The 17,411-nt window shown below is 35.3% G+C and overlaps 1 protein-coding gene across 2 annotated transcripts in view; it reads right to left on the bottom strand.

Annotated features, from left to right (window-relative positions):
• The window catches only part of rhbdd1 (rhomboid domain containing 1), a 144,100-nt gene extending 127,106 nt beyond the window's left edge, over window positions 1–16,994 (bottom strand). Inside the window, exon 1 of one of the 2 annotated variants that reach the window (XM_039759739.1) lies at window positions 16,489–16,994. The gene's annotated coding sequence lies outside the window, so the exon portion shown is untranslated. Of the gene's footprint in view, window positions 1–16,196; window positions 16,293–16,488 lie in introns of those variants that run through there. The other variant, XM_039759747.1, reaches the window with a different exon arrangement.
• Between the last annotated feature and the right edge of the window lie 417 nt (window positions 16,995–17,411).

The raw sequence follows: 17,411 nt of genomic DNA, 5'->3' as shown, positions 1-17,411 counted from the left end.
GAATTCTAAAATAGTAATCGTAAATTGACACATTTGATTTCACAAAGACAGCTTTAAAGTTAGGATGAATCTATAAAAGAAGGCAGTGATTTGTAAAATTAAAGCATTTAGAGTCTGTGATATCTAAAAATTGAATTCATTTCACCTATTACTGTTCATTAAGTGTTATTAAATAATTAATGTCACCATATACAGTACTGATGCGAACATAGAGTGCATCAGGAAAGTATTCACAGTGCATCACTTTTTCCACATTTTGTTATGTAACAGCCTTATTCCAAAATGGATTAAATTCATTTTTTTCCTCAGACTTCTACACACAACACCCCATAATGACAACGTGAAAAAGTTTACTTGAGGTTTTTGCGAATTTATTAAAAATAAAAAAATTGAGAAAGCACATGTAAATAAGTATTCACAGCCTTTGCCATGAAGCTCAAAATTGAGCTCAAGTGCATCCGGTTTCCCCTGATCATCTTTGAGATGTTTCTGCAGCTTAATTGGAGTCCACCTGTGGCAAATTCAGTTGATTGGACATGATTTGGAAAGGCACACACCTGTCTATATAAGGTCCCACAGTTGACAGTTCATGTCAGAGCACAAACCAAGCATGAAGTCAAAGGAATTTTCTGTAGACCTCCGAGACACAAAGCTGGGGAAGATTACAGAAAAATTTCTGCTGCTTGGAAGGTCCCAATGAGCACAGTGGCCTCCATCATTCGTAAGTGGAAGAAGTTCAAAACCACCAGGACTCTTCCTAGAGCTGGCCATCCATCTAAACTGAGCGATCGGGGGAGAAGGGCCTTAGTCAGGGAGGTGACCAAGAACCCGATGGTCACTCTGTCAGAGCTCCAGAGGTCCTCTGTGGAGAGAGGAGAACCTTCCAGAAGGACAACCATCTTTGCATCAATCAGGCCTGTATGGTAGAGTGGCCAGACGGAAGCCACTCCTTAGTAAAAGACACATGGCAGCCTGCCTGGAGTTTGCCAAAAGGCACCTGAAGGACTCTCAGACCAGGAAAAACAAAATTCTCTGGTCTGATGAAACAAAGATTGAACTCTTTGGTGTGAATGCCAGGCGTCATGTTTGGAGGAAACCAGGCACCGCTCATCACCAGGCCAATACCACCCCCCTACAGTGAAGCATGGTGGTGGCAGCATCATGCTGTGGGGATGTTTTTCAGCGGCAGGAACTGGGAGACTAGTCAGGAAAAAGGGAAAGATTACTGCAGCAATGTACAGAGACATCCTGGATGAAAACCTACTCCAGAGTGCTCTTGACCTCAGACTGGGTTGATGGTTCATCTTTCAGCAGGACAATGATCCTAAGCACACAGCCAGGAGTGGCTTCAGGACAACTCTGTGAATGTCCTTGAGTGGCCCAGCCAGAGCCCACACTTGAATCCGATTGAACATCTCTGGACAGATCTTAAAATGGCTGTGCACCGATGCTTTCCATCCAACCTGATAGAGCTTGAGAGGTGCTGCAAAGAGGAAATGGTGAAACTGGCCAAAGGCTGGGAATACTTATGTAAATGTGAAATTTCTCTTTTTTTTTTTAATAAAATAAACTTTTTTCAGGTTGTCATTATGGGGTGTTGTGTGTAGAATTCTAAGAAAAAAATGAATTTAATCCATTTTGGAATAAGGCTGTAACGTAACAAAATGTGGAAAAAATGATGCGCTGTGAATACTTTCCAGATGCACTGTAAATCTCAACTGCAAATGACACAAAATTAACCAAGTGAATTTCTTTAATGAGTGCATTGTTATAAAATAGTTTTTGCAAATGAAAATATTCTGAATTATCTTGGTATTCAGTAATTAATGATAATAATATTTAAATTTTTTTTTTGCATTGATTTTAATCAGTATTTATTTTTCTGCTACTGGAGATAAAATGTCACTAAATACATTTTTAACTTACATTTTAAATTAAATAAGGTAACCTATTATAATAATGTTTTTTTTGTATAAACCCTACTCTGAAATCTCTTCCAAGCCAATAAAATCTTCCCCGTTTGTTAGTATATTAGGGGAATTACCTTTTTTTTTCACACTTGAAATTGTAATTTTTGTTTTAATTCTTTGTACATACTGCTATTTGTCTCATCAACATCCATTACAAGATGATGAGTATATACACATGTAAGTTAGCTGCTACATACTGTATATTAGTTTAATAAGTATTATTAATTCACACCTATTTTTGCTAAATGACTATTTAAAAACAAAAACTGATAAGTACATACATATTTATTAAAGGGTGATTATAAACTTTTATGTCTTAACCTAAAAACTGCATTCTACCGTAACATTTTTTGAATCTGAACAAGGTCACTAGCGTATGTAGTTTATACAGTAGGCTTCTTCTTTCTGAAAAAAGATAACATGGATACTGAAACCCACAAAATCAAGTATTGTGCTGTAGTAGAGTATAAAAAATAAAGTAACATCTATCATATAGGTTGATAAATGTTTTATGTCTTTATTTGTAAAATTAGATTTACATAAATATTTTACTTTTTAAAGGGCTCCCAGCCCCAGCTAACATTCATGAAGCGGGAACAGGCAGATCAGCTGGCCTGGGGCCTGTTGGACTGGAGGATTTCATAATGGCTATGCATCAGAATAGTTTGGCAAGGGGGCTTTATTGTAACTCTGTTCAGACATTATATGAACCCATTTTCCAGGACAAAAGCCTATACAGGAGGGCAGGTTTGAAAACGAAGTGGGTGCACCCACGGGTCTGAAAAGTGGCTGATCAGGACTGCTCTTGAATCGGAGGGCCATTGTATACCATGACACCCTATTGATTCAGGCCTTCTGACAATAATTGGTATAGGTTTGTCACTCGGCCTTTCTAGCTCTCTCCTCCATTTTTCTATCCTGAAGAGATCTGAACAGATGATGACATGAAGACAGCTGACCAGAAAGAATAGAGTGTAACTACAAGTTTATATGCCGCCTAAAACTACTGTCATGTGTGTACCCTTATGGGACTGTTTAAAGGCTCTGGTGTTGGTGTTTCTACATCGCTTCAGGGGTTGGTTCTGTGTGATAATGCCTTCCGTTTTCCTGCCTCTGCAGACCAGAAGATTGATAGCTTTTACAACCTTAACATCACTTCCAGTGTCTGTTCGCCTGGACATGCCTCTCTTGCTGCTGAACATCAACATAACCAGAAACTCTACCATTTTTGAGTCAGTTCAGTCTTGGACACCCATCTGAAAAGACATTACTTTAACATTTTAAATCGTGTTTTGAATGTTTTTTGAGAAATCAGTTATACTGGGTTTGCCAACAGGTACTCCAAATCATCTTATTGTATCCTCCTGTTCTCACAATACATATCTAGCATTAACAGATTGTATGGTTTGGTTTGTAACCAACACTCACACTGAACTCTGCTTCCTTATGATATGTGCATGTTAATAGTAATACATTAATAAATATGTAACATAACTCCAGCCTATTCTTTTATTCTAGGTGCCTGAGGTTATAGAAGTGCTGAACTACTATAGGATTTAACACATTTTGTTAAAGTCTACATACTAAAGAGTATAAAAGGGGACAATACACAAATGTGCTAACACTTCATTTTTAATGAACCAACATTCTCATCTAGGCAATGTCCAGATGCAATTAAAAAAATGTTATGTTTTACTGTAAAAAGGTTCTGAACATAATTAAGGGAAATGTTTATTTAAACTGTACAACACACTTGTGAAGCTGTCTCAGGAGTACTATATGCAGTCCTGTTCACCATTTCACAAAAAACAAAGCAGTACTTGACACCGTGCAGAGGAGAGCAAACCAAGGTCATCCTGGGACAAATGTTCTACTCTGACACACTAAAGTGAATAAAGCTCTTAAGTCTTGACTGGAAAGGTGAAATGGGGAGTCAGGACCCAACCTTGGTCTCCACTATTGTCAAAGGCATTGATAAACATGATCCAGCAGAGTTCTTTAACTTAAATAGTGCTCAATGTACTCAAAGAAACTGATTGAAATTAAAGGTAGGTATATTTAAGAATGAATTTAGGAATCACCTCTTTGCATGGATCTGGAATCTGGAATGAACTATCAACTAATATAGTTTAAACAGAAACTTTAACAACTTTTATAAAGTATATCAATGAGATATTGGGACAAACGTACCTAATATTTAACAAAATAAGCGTGATGGACTCAACTGAAAAGCCTTCTTTGACATTTTTTTCTGAATGCCTTTTAAAAATATCTTGTTTAAAAATGCCATGGTAAAATGTAGCAGGCATCAATAAAACTCATACTTATATGACTGTAGCTTCTGGATTTCTGTTCTCCATTAAAATGGTTTTTTCAGTTCTTCAGATAACTATGATAAAGTCTTTGCATATTTGGGCTTGGGTGGATTGACATATATCAAGACAATCTTGACTCCTTTCTCTTTTGTTTAACAAATTTAATTTGTATCGGCATTAAAGGGCTTTATCTGTTTTTCTAGGAAAAAATCAATTTAATGGTACAGATATTCAATGGTTTAGAAAAGCTAATGTAGATCTCATTAGACGTATCCTGATTTTCCCTGCCAATAGCAATGATCCTTCATACAGAGACATGTTTACAAAGCCATAACACCAAATAATAACAGTTTAAAAAAAAACAGAAAAAGTACACTAAACTTGAAAACAGGGAAAGTACTGGGTCAAAAGCTGACATTTATTTGTGTCAGGAGGTGGGGAATTTCTATGGTGCAACAACAAATGAGAATGTATTAGTGTTGGATTGATGAGGAATTATATAATCATTAGATTATCCCATTTACTGTATCTTATCATGTGCACATAGTAAAGGTATTCAGTTATATTTTCTGTCTTGCAACTCTAAAAGAAGTACTGCTTGAAACCAATACTAAAACAATAAAGAAAAAACAAACGTTATTATACAAGAGGCACATGAATTACTGAAGACCAAAACCATTCTACACTGTAGATATTTACATTTACACAGACTTTTGAAAAGGTGTTTTTTAACAAAACATTTTTCAAATGAAGCTTTTCAGAAAATTACTTTGTCAATTTTATGACTTTTCTGTTGTGAAAGATCTGTTAATATTTAATGAACAAAGCAAATTCAATGCATTAAATGTCACAAATGTACTTTTTTACATTTGTTTAAATTGTAAGGTTACTGCTGCAAATTCAGACTTGTCAATTGAGAATTAATCCATTCTTTCAAAACTCCAGTAAAACTACCTTCATTTTCTTTTTCTCAAGGTACCACACATAACCTATCTGACTGTTATTCCTCGTGCCTGTTAGCTGTCCAGATTTAGCCACTGTACTTGATTGATCTAAGCTGCAATAATCACTTGTAACTAGGGACAGCATTCCATTCGCTCTCATACCATTTAAGTATGTGCAAGTATGTGTTTTATGTGCTTTTACCTGTTATACAAATGAACTGCATTAGCTTCAAAAACCCAACAATCTACAAAATACAGTGCTTGGTAATTTGTTTTCAGCAATAGTGTGCTGTTTTGGCAGCCACTGCTAGCTGCTCATCTCACAGACATTTCCATTAACACACTGCATATTGTATTATTAGAGTGGCCTGTCCCATGTTTCAAACCATCACAATGAAGTAGTATTGAAAATCTAACTACATTTTATTTTGGAATGAAAATATGGAGCAGCTCAGTACACCACCACTGTACTCTAGTCACTGCTGGTTAGAAAACAGATGGAAAGGTGAACATCCACCCAAGTAACCAAGTCTATCAGAGGATAAAGCTTTTTTCCTATACTAGGGCTATGTATGGTACTGTATTGAAAGTGATTAATTTCACTACCATTTTTAACTTACTCTTCCAAAAATGAGCTGCAAGTTAAAATGATTATATGCATTATACGCATACAGCTGTGTATTGCTCACATCAGCTCACACTCAAAGCATGAACAAATCATATGTGTTTGTTTTTGAGCAAAAAAAAAGAACGGCATTTGTAACATTTAGGGCCTAAATGTCTTAAAAACCCTGATCAATACAATTACGTTTTATTATTTGTTGGACATTTGGTATGCATATGTGTTTTTTTTTGGGGGGAGACACTTCAGAATACACCATTTCACTCAGGGAAATAAGATGCCAGCATAAATTGAAAGGGAAAACTGATTTTGTTCCACTTCACTCTAGACATGAGGTCTGACAGAGTTCAAAGACCTCATTAAGTTTCAGAGCCTTCCTGTCACAACAGTCCATGTTTAAGTAAAAACTTAATATTAATCAGTTGCTTTTTTAGTGTTAAGCCCAGTCTTTAAGAAATATAAATTTGGCTGAGAGATGAAATACACATTGGAGAAACAACATCAACAGCCTGTTTATCCATTTTCTGGCTACATCATATCTAATTCATGGTTTTGTAGGGTCAAAGACCGTACAAGTTCTTGAAGGGATGGTTGTTTATTGCTAGTGTCACTGCAAAACAAACTCACAAAAACATTCACATTCAGAGGTTAGTTACAGATGGCAGGTAAGCTAAGCACATTTCTTTAGATTTAAGTCACCAAAAGGAAATCAAAATGGGTTATGGGAGACAATTCAAAGAAAGACATCCCAAAACAAGATCAACTCAGGGAACTTTGGGCAGTAATGTTAATGTTACACTAACTCTCTCCCCAAACAAAATTACTGTAGTTACCTTCATCATCATAATATGTTTAAACACATTATAAAAATGTGTTTTTTGTTTGTATAAAGGCTATGTTTACACTGAATAATGGATAAATTACGATTGATAAAAGATTTCTGAGAAAAATATTGCACTTTAAATATTAGAAAACATCAGTAAACAGAATTTTACACCTACAAACCTAGTTGCCTAGCACTGTAAATTCTTCTGCCAGTTAAACTGATACGAGACAAGCCTGTGCTGGAAACAGTACTGCTTAAAATGCAACTTTTTTAAACTTCATTTTACTTTTTGAAATGGATTACTTTTACTTTGTGTAATTCTCTCTTTTTGCAGAAAATGAGAGCATAGCTTGTACCAGGCAGAAGAAAAATTATAAACACTGTGCTTTGCTATTTGAACACATTGATCCATGATAAAACATAGTAAAAATGGTGAAAATTAATCAGCTGACAGAAACTGGTGTCCTGTGCAATGTGAAACAGTGATAATAAAATAAATAAAAAACTGAAATAGGAGTATAAAAGCACCATAAATAGCAATTAGCACTGCACAAATTAAGAAACACCTGGGACCAGGCTGTCACGTTATGAACAGCCTTAGGAATATGGAGACAGGTGACAATATTATGCTTAAATTTCTTTTTAATCTCTGTTACCTTTTAAATAATGCAGAAATATATACTATACTATATCATCAGAAGTCATCAGACCACTGATCAACAGCCATATGTAAAATGAAAGCATTTATTTATCTTTTTTATCTTATGTTAGAGTGCTAGACATAGTATAAGCTGTTTCTCAAACTAAATGCTGAGAACACCAGAAGAAAAAGTAAACACAAATACCTCTGCAATTTGAAAAAAAATATTTAAATGTACAAGGGCAGATAGTAGAGTAGAAGATGACGCAAAGTCAAAATATGAAAAAGGTTATGTAACCAAGTGAGAGTCATGGAGAAGAAAAATGTAGCCAAACTTTAGTACACAGGAGATGGGAATAGTCACACATTAAAGGTGGAACAATATATAACATGTTCTCCTTTAAATTTGCCTTCTAAGATTTGTAAATAACTGAGGAAACAAATTATTTTTTATGTCTTTGACTGATACTCATTTCCAATCCAATTTAGTAAAGCTCAGTATATACAGAATAAATTGAAGTCATTAGCATTACAGCTTACAGAAAAAATAGCAAAAAGTAAAATAGAACACAAACAGCTTACTACTACAAGTAGTGCCAAGGCTTTGGGAAAATAAGTAGTACAAGAAAATTACAGCTGGGTAACTGATGAGAGGTTCAGTACAGCTATAGGTAACCAGGTGGCCAGCACAGGCTACATAAGTTCCAGAATAATTTGTGAAGATGTGTTTCTTCAAAAATCACCAAAACAACAGTATGTCAGAAGCAGTTCAGATGGGAATAAAATGTTCTTGACCATTGATTAAGCTTAGTAATGTGTACACAAAAGTGTCAATATCTGCAAAGGATATCATAAAAAAATTATAGATGTTTACATGAGAAAGAATAGTTGAAATATTGTTTGTAAGGAAAACACGAGTGACATTTATTATATTAAAAATAAACAGAAGTAGCCATCACTTAATTTTAGCTTTGGGAAATTTTTATTCTCTGGTTTATATACAGTAGTTGCACAGGACTTGTCCGTTATGAATTTTAATGGACACAAGAATCCATTGAAACAAGGGTAATTAATACAAACTACCTAATCTAAATTCTAGCAGCATTCTTGAATATTCTGTACATAGGAGACTAGGTCACTCGGTTCACTATCTGATACATGAGCTCTGAGTCGTCTATCTAATTACCTGACTAACAACAAAGGACAAGGCTATGGCATGATAAAAACTGTAATTAATTTACACAGAGGAGATTCTTTTTAATTACATATGGAGGAGATGTTAAACATGGATAATAGCTTTTCATTCATAAGAGACCCTGCAAACAGTAATCTTTCATTTCCCAGTTTTTTGTCACATGGAATACAGCAATACAAATATGAAGTTCCATGAGGATACTTTAAAAGATTTCTTAAGCTATAATTTGTTTTATATAAAAAAGCAACACATCTGATATTTAATAAATCACATTTGCTATTTAATTTATTTAGTCAAAATTAAATGGTAATATTTACAGTATATTATGTGGTTAATTTGAAATGTCCAACTTCTAAATAATCAATTTTCTAGTGCATGCACAGTTCGCACTCAAAATGGTCCTGTACATCAATGTGCACTTTAAACGATGTATTAGTACCAAATGTGTTAAGGAACAGAAGTAGCACATTTTTCTGAATTTAATCCACAGGTTATACATTTTTTGCAGTAAACTGGAGGAGCGTGCGGATTATCTAAATATTTGCAAATGTTACCTTGTTCTTTCTGCAATTAATGCTTACCAGATGATACAGTATATACAAAACTACATTCACATTACCAGGATGAGGTGATACATATCCAATTCACGACCATGTGATATGAATGAGAATAGCCAGATCGGAATTAATGAGTTTTCTTCCCTACACCCATGGGCTGAGTGCTGTCATCATCAGCCAGCACCAGAACTGCGGCAAAACAAAAATGGAGGAGAGTAACAGCTGTGATAACTGCCACAGTCCCACCATTGCTGGATCCTTACTCATACCCACATATATCTTGGTATGCAGTGCCGGCGAAAACGGCAAAAGCTAGGCATCTGGCATGTTTTTGCCATTTACAGCTGAAAAACTGCTGTACTCCAGAGCAAAATGCAGTGAATACACTAACTAAAACAGTGTCTATTTTATTGTTTTTATACTGGAATTTGGAATTTTCAACTGGAACTGGTCTGTCAAGTCTGAGTTGAATTCAGATCATGATACTAATACAAGATGGTGATATACACAACAAACTTAAGTGAAAGTTTTAATATTATACTGTTTATTAGTACTTCTGTCTTTTTGTGTCTCATTAAAGCAGTTTTTGGCCATATTTCTACAGTACTTGGATATGCAAAATACCGCATGATGCGTTGCTATCAAGTTGCATTTGTCAACAATTTTCAAATGAATAGACTGGCTGCAGCCTGCTCTAACTTGTTGAGTGTCTTACAATACACAAATAAATAATTATGTTCAAAATCATAATACTGGTAATTCTGATGTAATTTGTAGTTGACTGAAAATGAAACACTTACTGGAATATAAAAGGAAAGCCATCAAAGCATTCAGTGAAATATTTGCTACTACCAGTTTGTAGTGATCCCCCAAAACAGTATGAGAATGAAAAAAGTAGGTTTAAAATATCACAGTTACTTTTTTTCTAGGACTGTGTCTAGTGGGATTATGATGCAGGAAGCAATCACTGTGAAGTGAATATGTGAGAGTAGATAGCCAACAAATATGAACCACTGCCTGTACATTGGGCAGGTTAATGAGTACTTTGTTTTTTTGCACACAGCAAGAACACCAATGTTAAATTAACAATTAAGCTGTTCATGTAAAAACATTGTTCCCTTATACAATCTACCTGTTTCTTATCAGCGTTTTTGCACTTTTGGTCATAGTGCACCTGAAAAGCATGAAGTGCTTATGACTTTTTTAGTGCTCTTTAAAATATACACACGGGGGTAAAAAAACAGCTAATGCAACCATTGAAAATACAGCACTTCACAGAAAAATAAGGTTCACTGTGAGCTCAATCTGACGTAATCCAGTAGTCTACATAAGAAAGGTATATAAATTCACCCATGACTGCTATGTGCAATGGCATACCTGGGAATTACAGTTACAAGAAAGTTTAAATATCTTTTAAAACACAGCTTTGACAGTTGATGGAAAGTACTAAATAAGATGTCAATAGATGGTCAGCTCTTAGCCTTTTTCCTTCAGGCATTGTTCATACAGTAGGAATTAATATCCTCCTAAAATTTGTGTTTTTGTTTCAAGTACTCCTTCGCTATTAATATTTTTAAAAGCTAATTTCCATTATCAGCTTGTTTATATGAAAGGCAAAAACACCACTTATTAAAAAAATCAACTTTACAAAGATTGAAAGCAGAAGATGGCATTGGCTATCTAACCTAAAAATGTAGTGTAGTAAAAGTGAAAGCAGCCCTAAATGAAAATTACTCAAGTAAAGAGCAAATAGCTAGAAAATGCATTTAAGCAAGTACACCTCTGGTTAAAATGTATGATAAACTCTGGTATATGCAAAACAATTTTTTGCTTTCAGCCTATTACGAGCAAGGAAATTTAAACTTGCCAACTGATAGTAAATATTTTGTTGGCTAACTGTAGCTTCTTCCAACATTGCGTTATCAATGACTCAATGGCAGATTCACGTACGGGTGTATTTCTGGGCACAGTGCTGTCACAATGCCTAAAGTGGGACAAAAACATCACATGCATTATCAAGAAAGTCCATCAGAGAATGTTCTTTTTGTGGGATGTGTTTTATTACATTTTAGAGAAAATTCACAGAAAGAATTATTTGATTTAATATTAAGTGTTCAATATAATTGCACTAATTATCAAAACATTTAACCTTTAAAAGTAGAAATAACTGGGAAGTGTGTTGCAATCCCATCACAGATCCATCTTTTTTCTTTCTTTTTTTTCCTTGTAGTGAAAAGTCAAGCAAAATGACACCTTTTATTGGATAACTAAAAAGATTACAATATGCAAGCTTTTGAGGCAACCCAAGCCCCTTCTTCAGGCAAGATGTAATTTCCTTAAAATTGTATTTGTTCCAAATCTATGCTTTTCAGAAAAAAAGTTTATAATATGACAATTTTGGTGAAAGAATTCTTTCATTTTGGTGAAAGAAAATGAAAATATTTTTTAAAAAGTCACAAAGGAAACAGAATGTGCACTTTACCCATGGTCATATCTGAGTACTATGTTCAGATATGGAAAATGCAAAGGTGAAATCATCTATAATGAAGTGTCTTCTGTTTCTGCCAGGAGCTAAAGAACACTTTGTTTTCAAGAATTTGCCTTCAAATTTAGAGAAGCATGTTCAGGTAAGCATTTTTTCCTCTTCTTAAGCTATCTGATATGGCGCCCCTGAAATCTCTAAAAGCAGTGTCTTTTAACTCTTGTGCAAACAAAATTTTATGGGCTCAAGTAATATTTAAGATTACAAGTTATTATCACAATATACTGTCTTAAAAATATCCATGAGAATTTCCCATTTGGGACAAATACAGTATATCTATTTATATTTTGTATGCACAAGATATTGCTGTGGATTCTTACAAGCCTAATTACTGAAAAGTTGGAGTGAGCCTGGCTGTAAATGTTGATGATTAGCTGGAGAATACAGACTCTGGGTTCAATCAAGATATTGTGGCCTGAGAGGTGTCAAAGGATTGTCCCGGTGCCTAGACTGCAGAATGCATAGATTAACAGTCCTTTATAATTTGAGTGCTAATAAGTGTACTGATAACTTATTAAGTTAATATTCCAATTTTGTGTGCAATTTTGTCAATTACAGAGCATTAGACTATGAATACACATTATGAGATGACTGATATGTATCTGGTTATGTTGGATAGTTAATAATATACCTTGAGTTGAATTGTGGTTAATTCTGTAGTTTATGTGAGTGCTCAAGTGGGTGTGGGTAATTTAAAAATTAAATTGGTAAACCAAACTGAGAAAAGAAAACCACAGCTTTCTTAAGAGAATTATTGTTAAAGATAAACAATAATTCTGAAATTGTTGCATTAGTATTACCTTCTTATACAATACGTTATCATGTGGCTGTCCAGAATTTTAAATCACCTGTGGCTCGCAAACCGTTTCACCTATTGAACTGAAATTTGGTACACATATACTACGTGACGTCTACTATCCACTTTTGGGGTGATGATTGACCTCCAAGGTTATTCCTCTTTTTATTTTTATTTTATTTCATTGTAGAATCGACTCTCAGTAGCAGCCAGCGGGTGGTCGTGCGGCGCATAAATATGGGTACCATTCTCATCCCTACCAACTTCGCCGTCACTTCTCCTATCTCTTCATATCTTAAATCATTCTTGAGGCAGATTAGAGACTTAAGTGCCAGCTTAAGTGAAAAATTAAGCTAAGCTAACATACTAAGCAATTGCAACACAAACACTGATATAATCACTTCTAAAGCAAAAAGCTGCCGACGAAAGAAGAGAAGAAGCGGGCCGCTAGGGTGGAGAAAAGAACAGCTGCTCATGAAGCAGCAAGCGCATCAACCTCTGAACGAACAAATGCTAAACGTACAGAGAAAGAGTATGAAAACTATGAAAGCTCAAGTCAAGTGTATTCCCGTTACTGGTACTGTAATAATTGCCCTTCTAAAATACACATTGACTTCAGAGAAGCATAATAATCTGTGTTGATTTTAAATGTTTTTAGATTGTGATCTATTCATATGATAAGGTTGTGAGATGTTCACTTAACTTTTTTATTTGTATTGTTCTTCTGTCTGGAGAAAGGGGTGATTCATCTACTGCTGCAATGCAAGTCAAAACCAACACTTCAGGGGCCTCATGCATAACGGCGTGCATAGAATTCACACTATAAAATGACGTAAGCACAAAAGCCAAAATGTGTTTACGCACAAAAAAATCCAGATGTATAAATCTGTGCACTCACAAACTTACAGGTTCTTCTGCTACATAAATCCCGATCAGCGTGAAAAGTAACGCTCACACACGCACCTGCTGTCTCGCCCCAACTCCTCCCAGAATTACGCCTCTTTGAATATGTAAATCAATATAAATAGCCCTTAAGCTAAGCATTCTGTGAAAAGACAATGAGAAAAGCACGGGGAAAATAGAACAATTTCAGCGAATACCAAGTGGAGGCAAGAAAAAACGTACTATTTGTTGGTTTAAACAATGGTACAAACAACAAAAGGAAGTTGATCGAGTGACATAGGGTGTCGGAGAAACTCGAAGGCTCAAGTTCACAAAGTCACACAGTGCCCGAAATAAAAAAAGAAGTTGTCAGATATCAAAGTCGCCATGAAAAGGCGAGTCGTAGCCCACTGTCTGAGTGTCATATGAAAGTTTATTAGGGTACAGAGAAAAAAAAAAAGGCACACAGTAATATTGCAGCTCTCTGAATAATTAAAATACTGAGATGTATACTTGATATAATTTTCCTGATGACAGGAGTTAAAGCATGTTATTAAACATGGGAACACGGTGGTGCAGTGATTTTGCGTGACCTTCGATGAAATCATTTATTGCAGCAGTACTGTACCTTTCAAACGTACTAACCCCCAATTCCTGTCCTTCCTTTTCTTTCTCCTAATACCCAATCACTGCACAATCAGATCTGTAATAGACATTAAGCCATCTGTAAGCTTATAACGCCGATTCTTCAAAACTTTTAAGGAACACTGAAATATCTTCGTAGTACATGTTTAATTATTCTATCCTTCACGCCAGTCCCAGTGAAGCATACAGTGCAAGGCAGGAACAATCCGTGAACAGAGCACCAGATCCTTGCTAGCGTAGTGACACTGTGTCCTTTAATTATTAACAATATAGATTATTTAAATGAAGTTAAAGTTTTAACTGTATAATACAATAAACATGTTTTGCTGCATTTCATCTTTAAAATGATATTGTTATCATATGTAAATACGCACTTTATAAAGTGGCTCAGATTGTGTAATATTATAACTGAAGTGCAAGTTTACAATGAGGGAATTGTACTTATAAGTACAAAGAGTTCTACAAGGTACGCTTGATGGACTGATGGAGTACGTTTAGAGCTCTTGGGATGAAACTGTTTCTGAACCGCGAGGTCCGTACAGGAAAGGTTTTGAAGCGTTTGCCGTGTGAGACGCAGTTCAAATAGGAAGCATGGCTGAGGCAGCGTGTGCTTGATGCTGTATACCGATAATTCTCTTTCCGATCAGCTGTTCCGAGTGGTGCAGTGAGAGTAAAATGGAAAAAGATGATCTGCTGTAGCAACTCGTAATGGGAGCTGCTAAAAGAACAAAAAGAAGGTGCAGTGACAGTAACAACACTAAAGCAGCTATGGTATTTGGAATAGTTTGGCCATTCCATGGACCCTTATACTGTTACAGGTTAATTACAGTCAGATGCCTTAAACTAATAAACAATATGCAGTTAATTTCAGTGTATTTATAAAGCTGCGTCAGGAAAGTGGATCTGAAAAAGAAAGATAAACCACACAGGAACAGTAGCACTGCTTTGACGCTGGGTGCCACCAGTCTGCAAAACCGACTGGAGAACTTGTGTACAACAGGGTATGAGGTACCATGGAAAAGTGCATGGCTTCACGCCAAGTTTAGGTTTTATACATCGCGATTTGAACGTGGAAAATTTCTTACGCAATATTTCTGTGCGTACACACCATTTATACATGAGGCCCCTGGTCATGACTGTGATTCTGTCTACAGTTATGTACTGATCAAAGGCATGTTTGCATTTGCATGACTCATCCTGTAGTGAATTTCTGTAGCAAAAATATTGTTTAAGTGTTGTTTAAAAATAAATGTATTGTTTCTCTAGACAAAGCCTTGTGCCATTTCATTATTATAAAATGTACTTTTACTTTTGGTACTTGAGTACTTGTTAAAATACTTTTTTACTTACTCAGGTATTTTTAACTGAAATACTTTTATTTCAGTGAAAGTAAAATATTTGAAGAAGATATTTTACTTTTTTGCCAAGTATCATTTCTGAGTACTTTGTACAACTCTGATTTTGAAATTGAAATCTTATTATTTTCACACTCTGTATCATTCAGGTTCAACCTTACAGTGATTTGAGGAATGTGAATTTAGAGGTACTGTACTGCGTCAATTATAATCATCTGAGGTTAAGTAACTTACAGTACATTAAACTGAAAAAAAAATCAGTAAGATTTGGGCAACAGTATCCCGATACGCAGATTCATTATTAAATGACTACATTTTTGGTATTACGGCTTCGTTTACATTTAACACAGCAATTTAAGTTTACCATAAACTGTAAAATTTACATAAATGTTTACATTTCCATATGAAACCGACTAAATACGTTACTCGGAAGTACAAAACCTAACCAAATCTAAGTTTAAAAACATTCTAATCAAACCCACTTCGTAGTCACACTGCCCGTCTCCATCTATTGAGCAGTGTACACAAATATCGTTATGATAGGGATTGTGCGTAACAATCAAACGTTCCAGAGGATGACTAAAAGCCCATAAAGATGAACAATGGAAATATAAATGTTATTTACCCTTGTCGGTTTCATTTCCTCACACACACAATTTAAATGTTTTCCTATTGGAATGACAGCTACACGTGAAAGGGGTACACTTAACGGGGTGTATTTCACTGGTGTGAGAGCCTCACTCTGCACATCTGTTCATATCTATTAAAAAATGCACATAGTTATAGCTGTCAAATTTATTTGGCATATTGAGAGTTTTATCACTGCAGATTTGCATCAGTGGTCTTCATAAATAAATTTAACTAACACATAGCTAAAATGAGTAGCACAAAACTGCTCAACTCTTACCACAACTGATTCCTTCTGAAATACAATATCTACAGGACGATTCCTGCTGTTGTCTCTCTTCCGGGTAGCTTGTTAGCCCTGCCCTATCTCGTTTCCAATTGGTCATTACTTTGTCACGCAGCACGCCGTGCTACAAAACTATACGTAATAATGGCGCCGACACTGAGCTGATGACAAGTTGACAAGAAAAACAGCTAAAACAAATCTGTAATCAAGGTTCTAAAGATGTTGACGTTTATTTGCGGAAACAGTAGAACGCTTTTAACAATATAACACAGCTTGTAACACTTACCTTCGCTGTCGCTTTTATCTTTCCTCCTTCGTTTTATAAATCTATTTGAACAAGTTTGAAGAAATAATAGACAACAAAAGCAGTCAAGAATTTGTATCTATGTTCAAGCGGGTACTCTGGATATCGGCGCTTTAGTTTAAATTAAACGGCAAAAAAGGAATGTAACTTCGCTGGTGGAAAAGTCGACAATTAAGTTAGCACTATGCAGGCAACAATTCCAGTTGACAGTCCGTCAGAAAATAGACACTTAAATCGCAAAAAGTATAAAACTGTGTTGAAGCTAAACCTCTTTCCTCAAGTGCCGTCTGCGTAAGTGTCGATTGCAAGCTGTTGCGTCAGGAAATGTGCAAAGTGAAAGCGGAAGCCATACGAATGTGCAATATTTTCTCCCAATAATTGAATCCATGTGGAATATTTTTAAGGGTAAGACGCTGATTCGCAATTATTATACAGGGAATATACAAACAACAAATACAGTACTCGGATTATACTGAAAGATTCCACGGTTTTGTCCCTGAAATACGTGAAGTTTCCATTCACCTTTTTATTGTGTTTTTGGCCACAATAATAAATGGAAAGACCCAATGAAGTGTTTGGATGTGCCTTCTTTGAATAGTCAGCGATAGCAAAAGAACTTTAAATAATTTTACAAAATTAATTTGGCATACATTCTCGAACAATCTTAAAAAAAAACTTTCTTCCCAAGAATGCTTCTTGCTTCATGCTCCCAACTAACCTTGCATCCTAATCATCCGTTATGTCATGCATTACTGCATTTGTTTCCAATTTCATTTTAAATGACTAACCTTTTTGAATTATAAGTCAAAGTGTAGGTTGCCATAAGCTTGTGGGGAAAATCCAAACATTCCAAAGGCAAGTATAGATTTTGTTTCAGTAATACAGTTGTGCTTTAGTTGTATGGT

This window comes from Polypterus senegalus, chromosome 1 (genome assembly GCF_016835505.1).
Source record: "Polypterus senegalus isolate Bchr_013 chromosome 1, ASM1683550v1, whole genome shotgun sequence".
In the NCBI taxonomy this organism is placed as follows: Eukaryota; Metazoa; Chordata; class Cladistia; order Polypteriformes; family Polypteridae; genus Polypterus; species Polypterus senegalus.
This window is presented reverse-complemented; position numbering and strand designations above follow the sequence as displayed.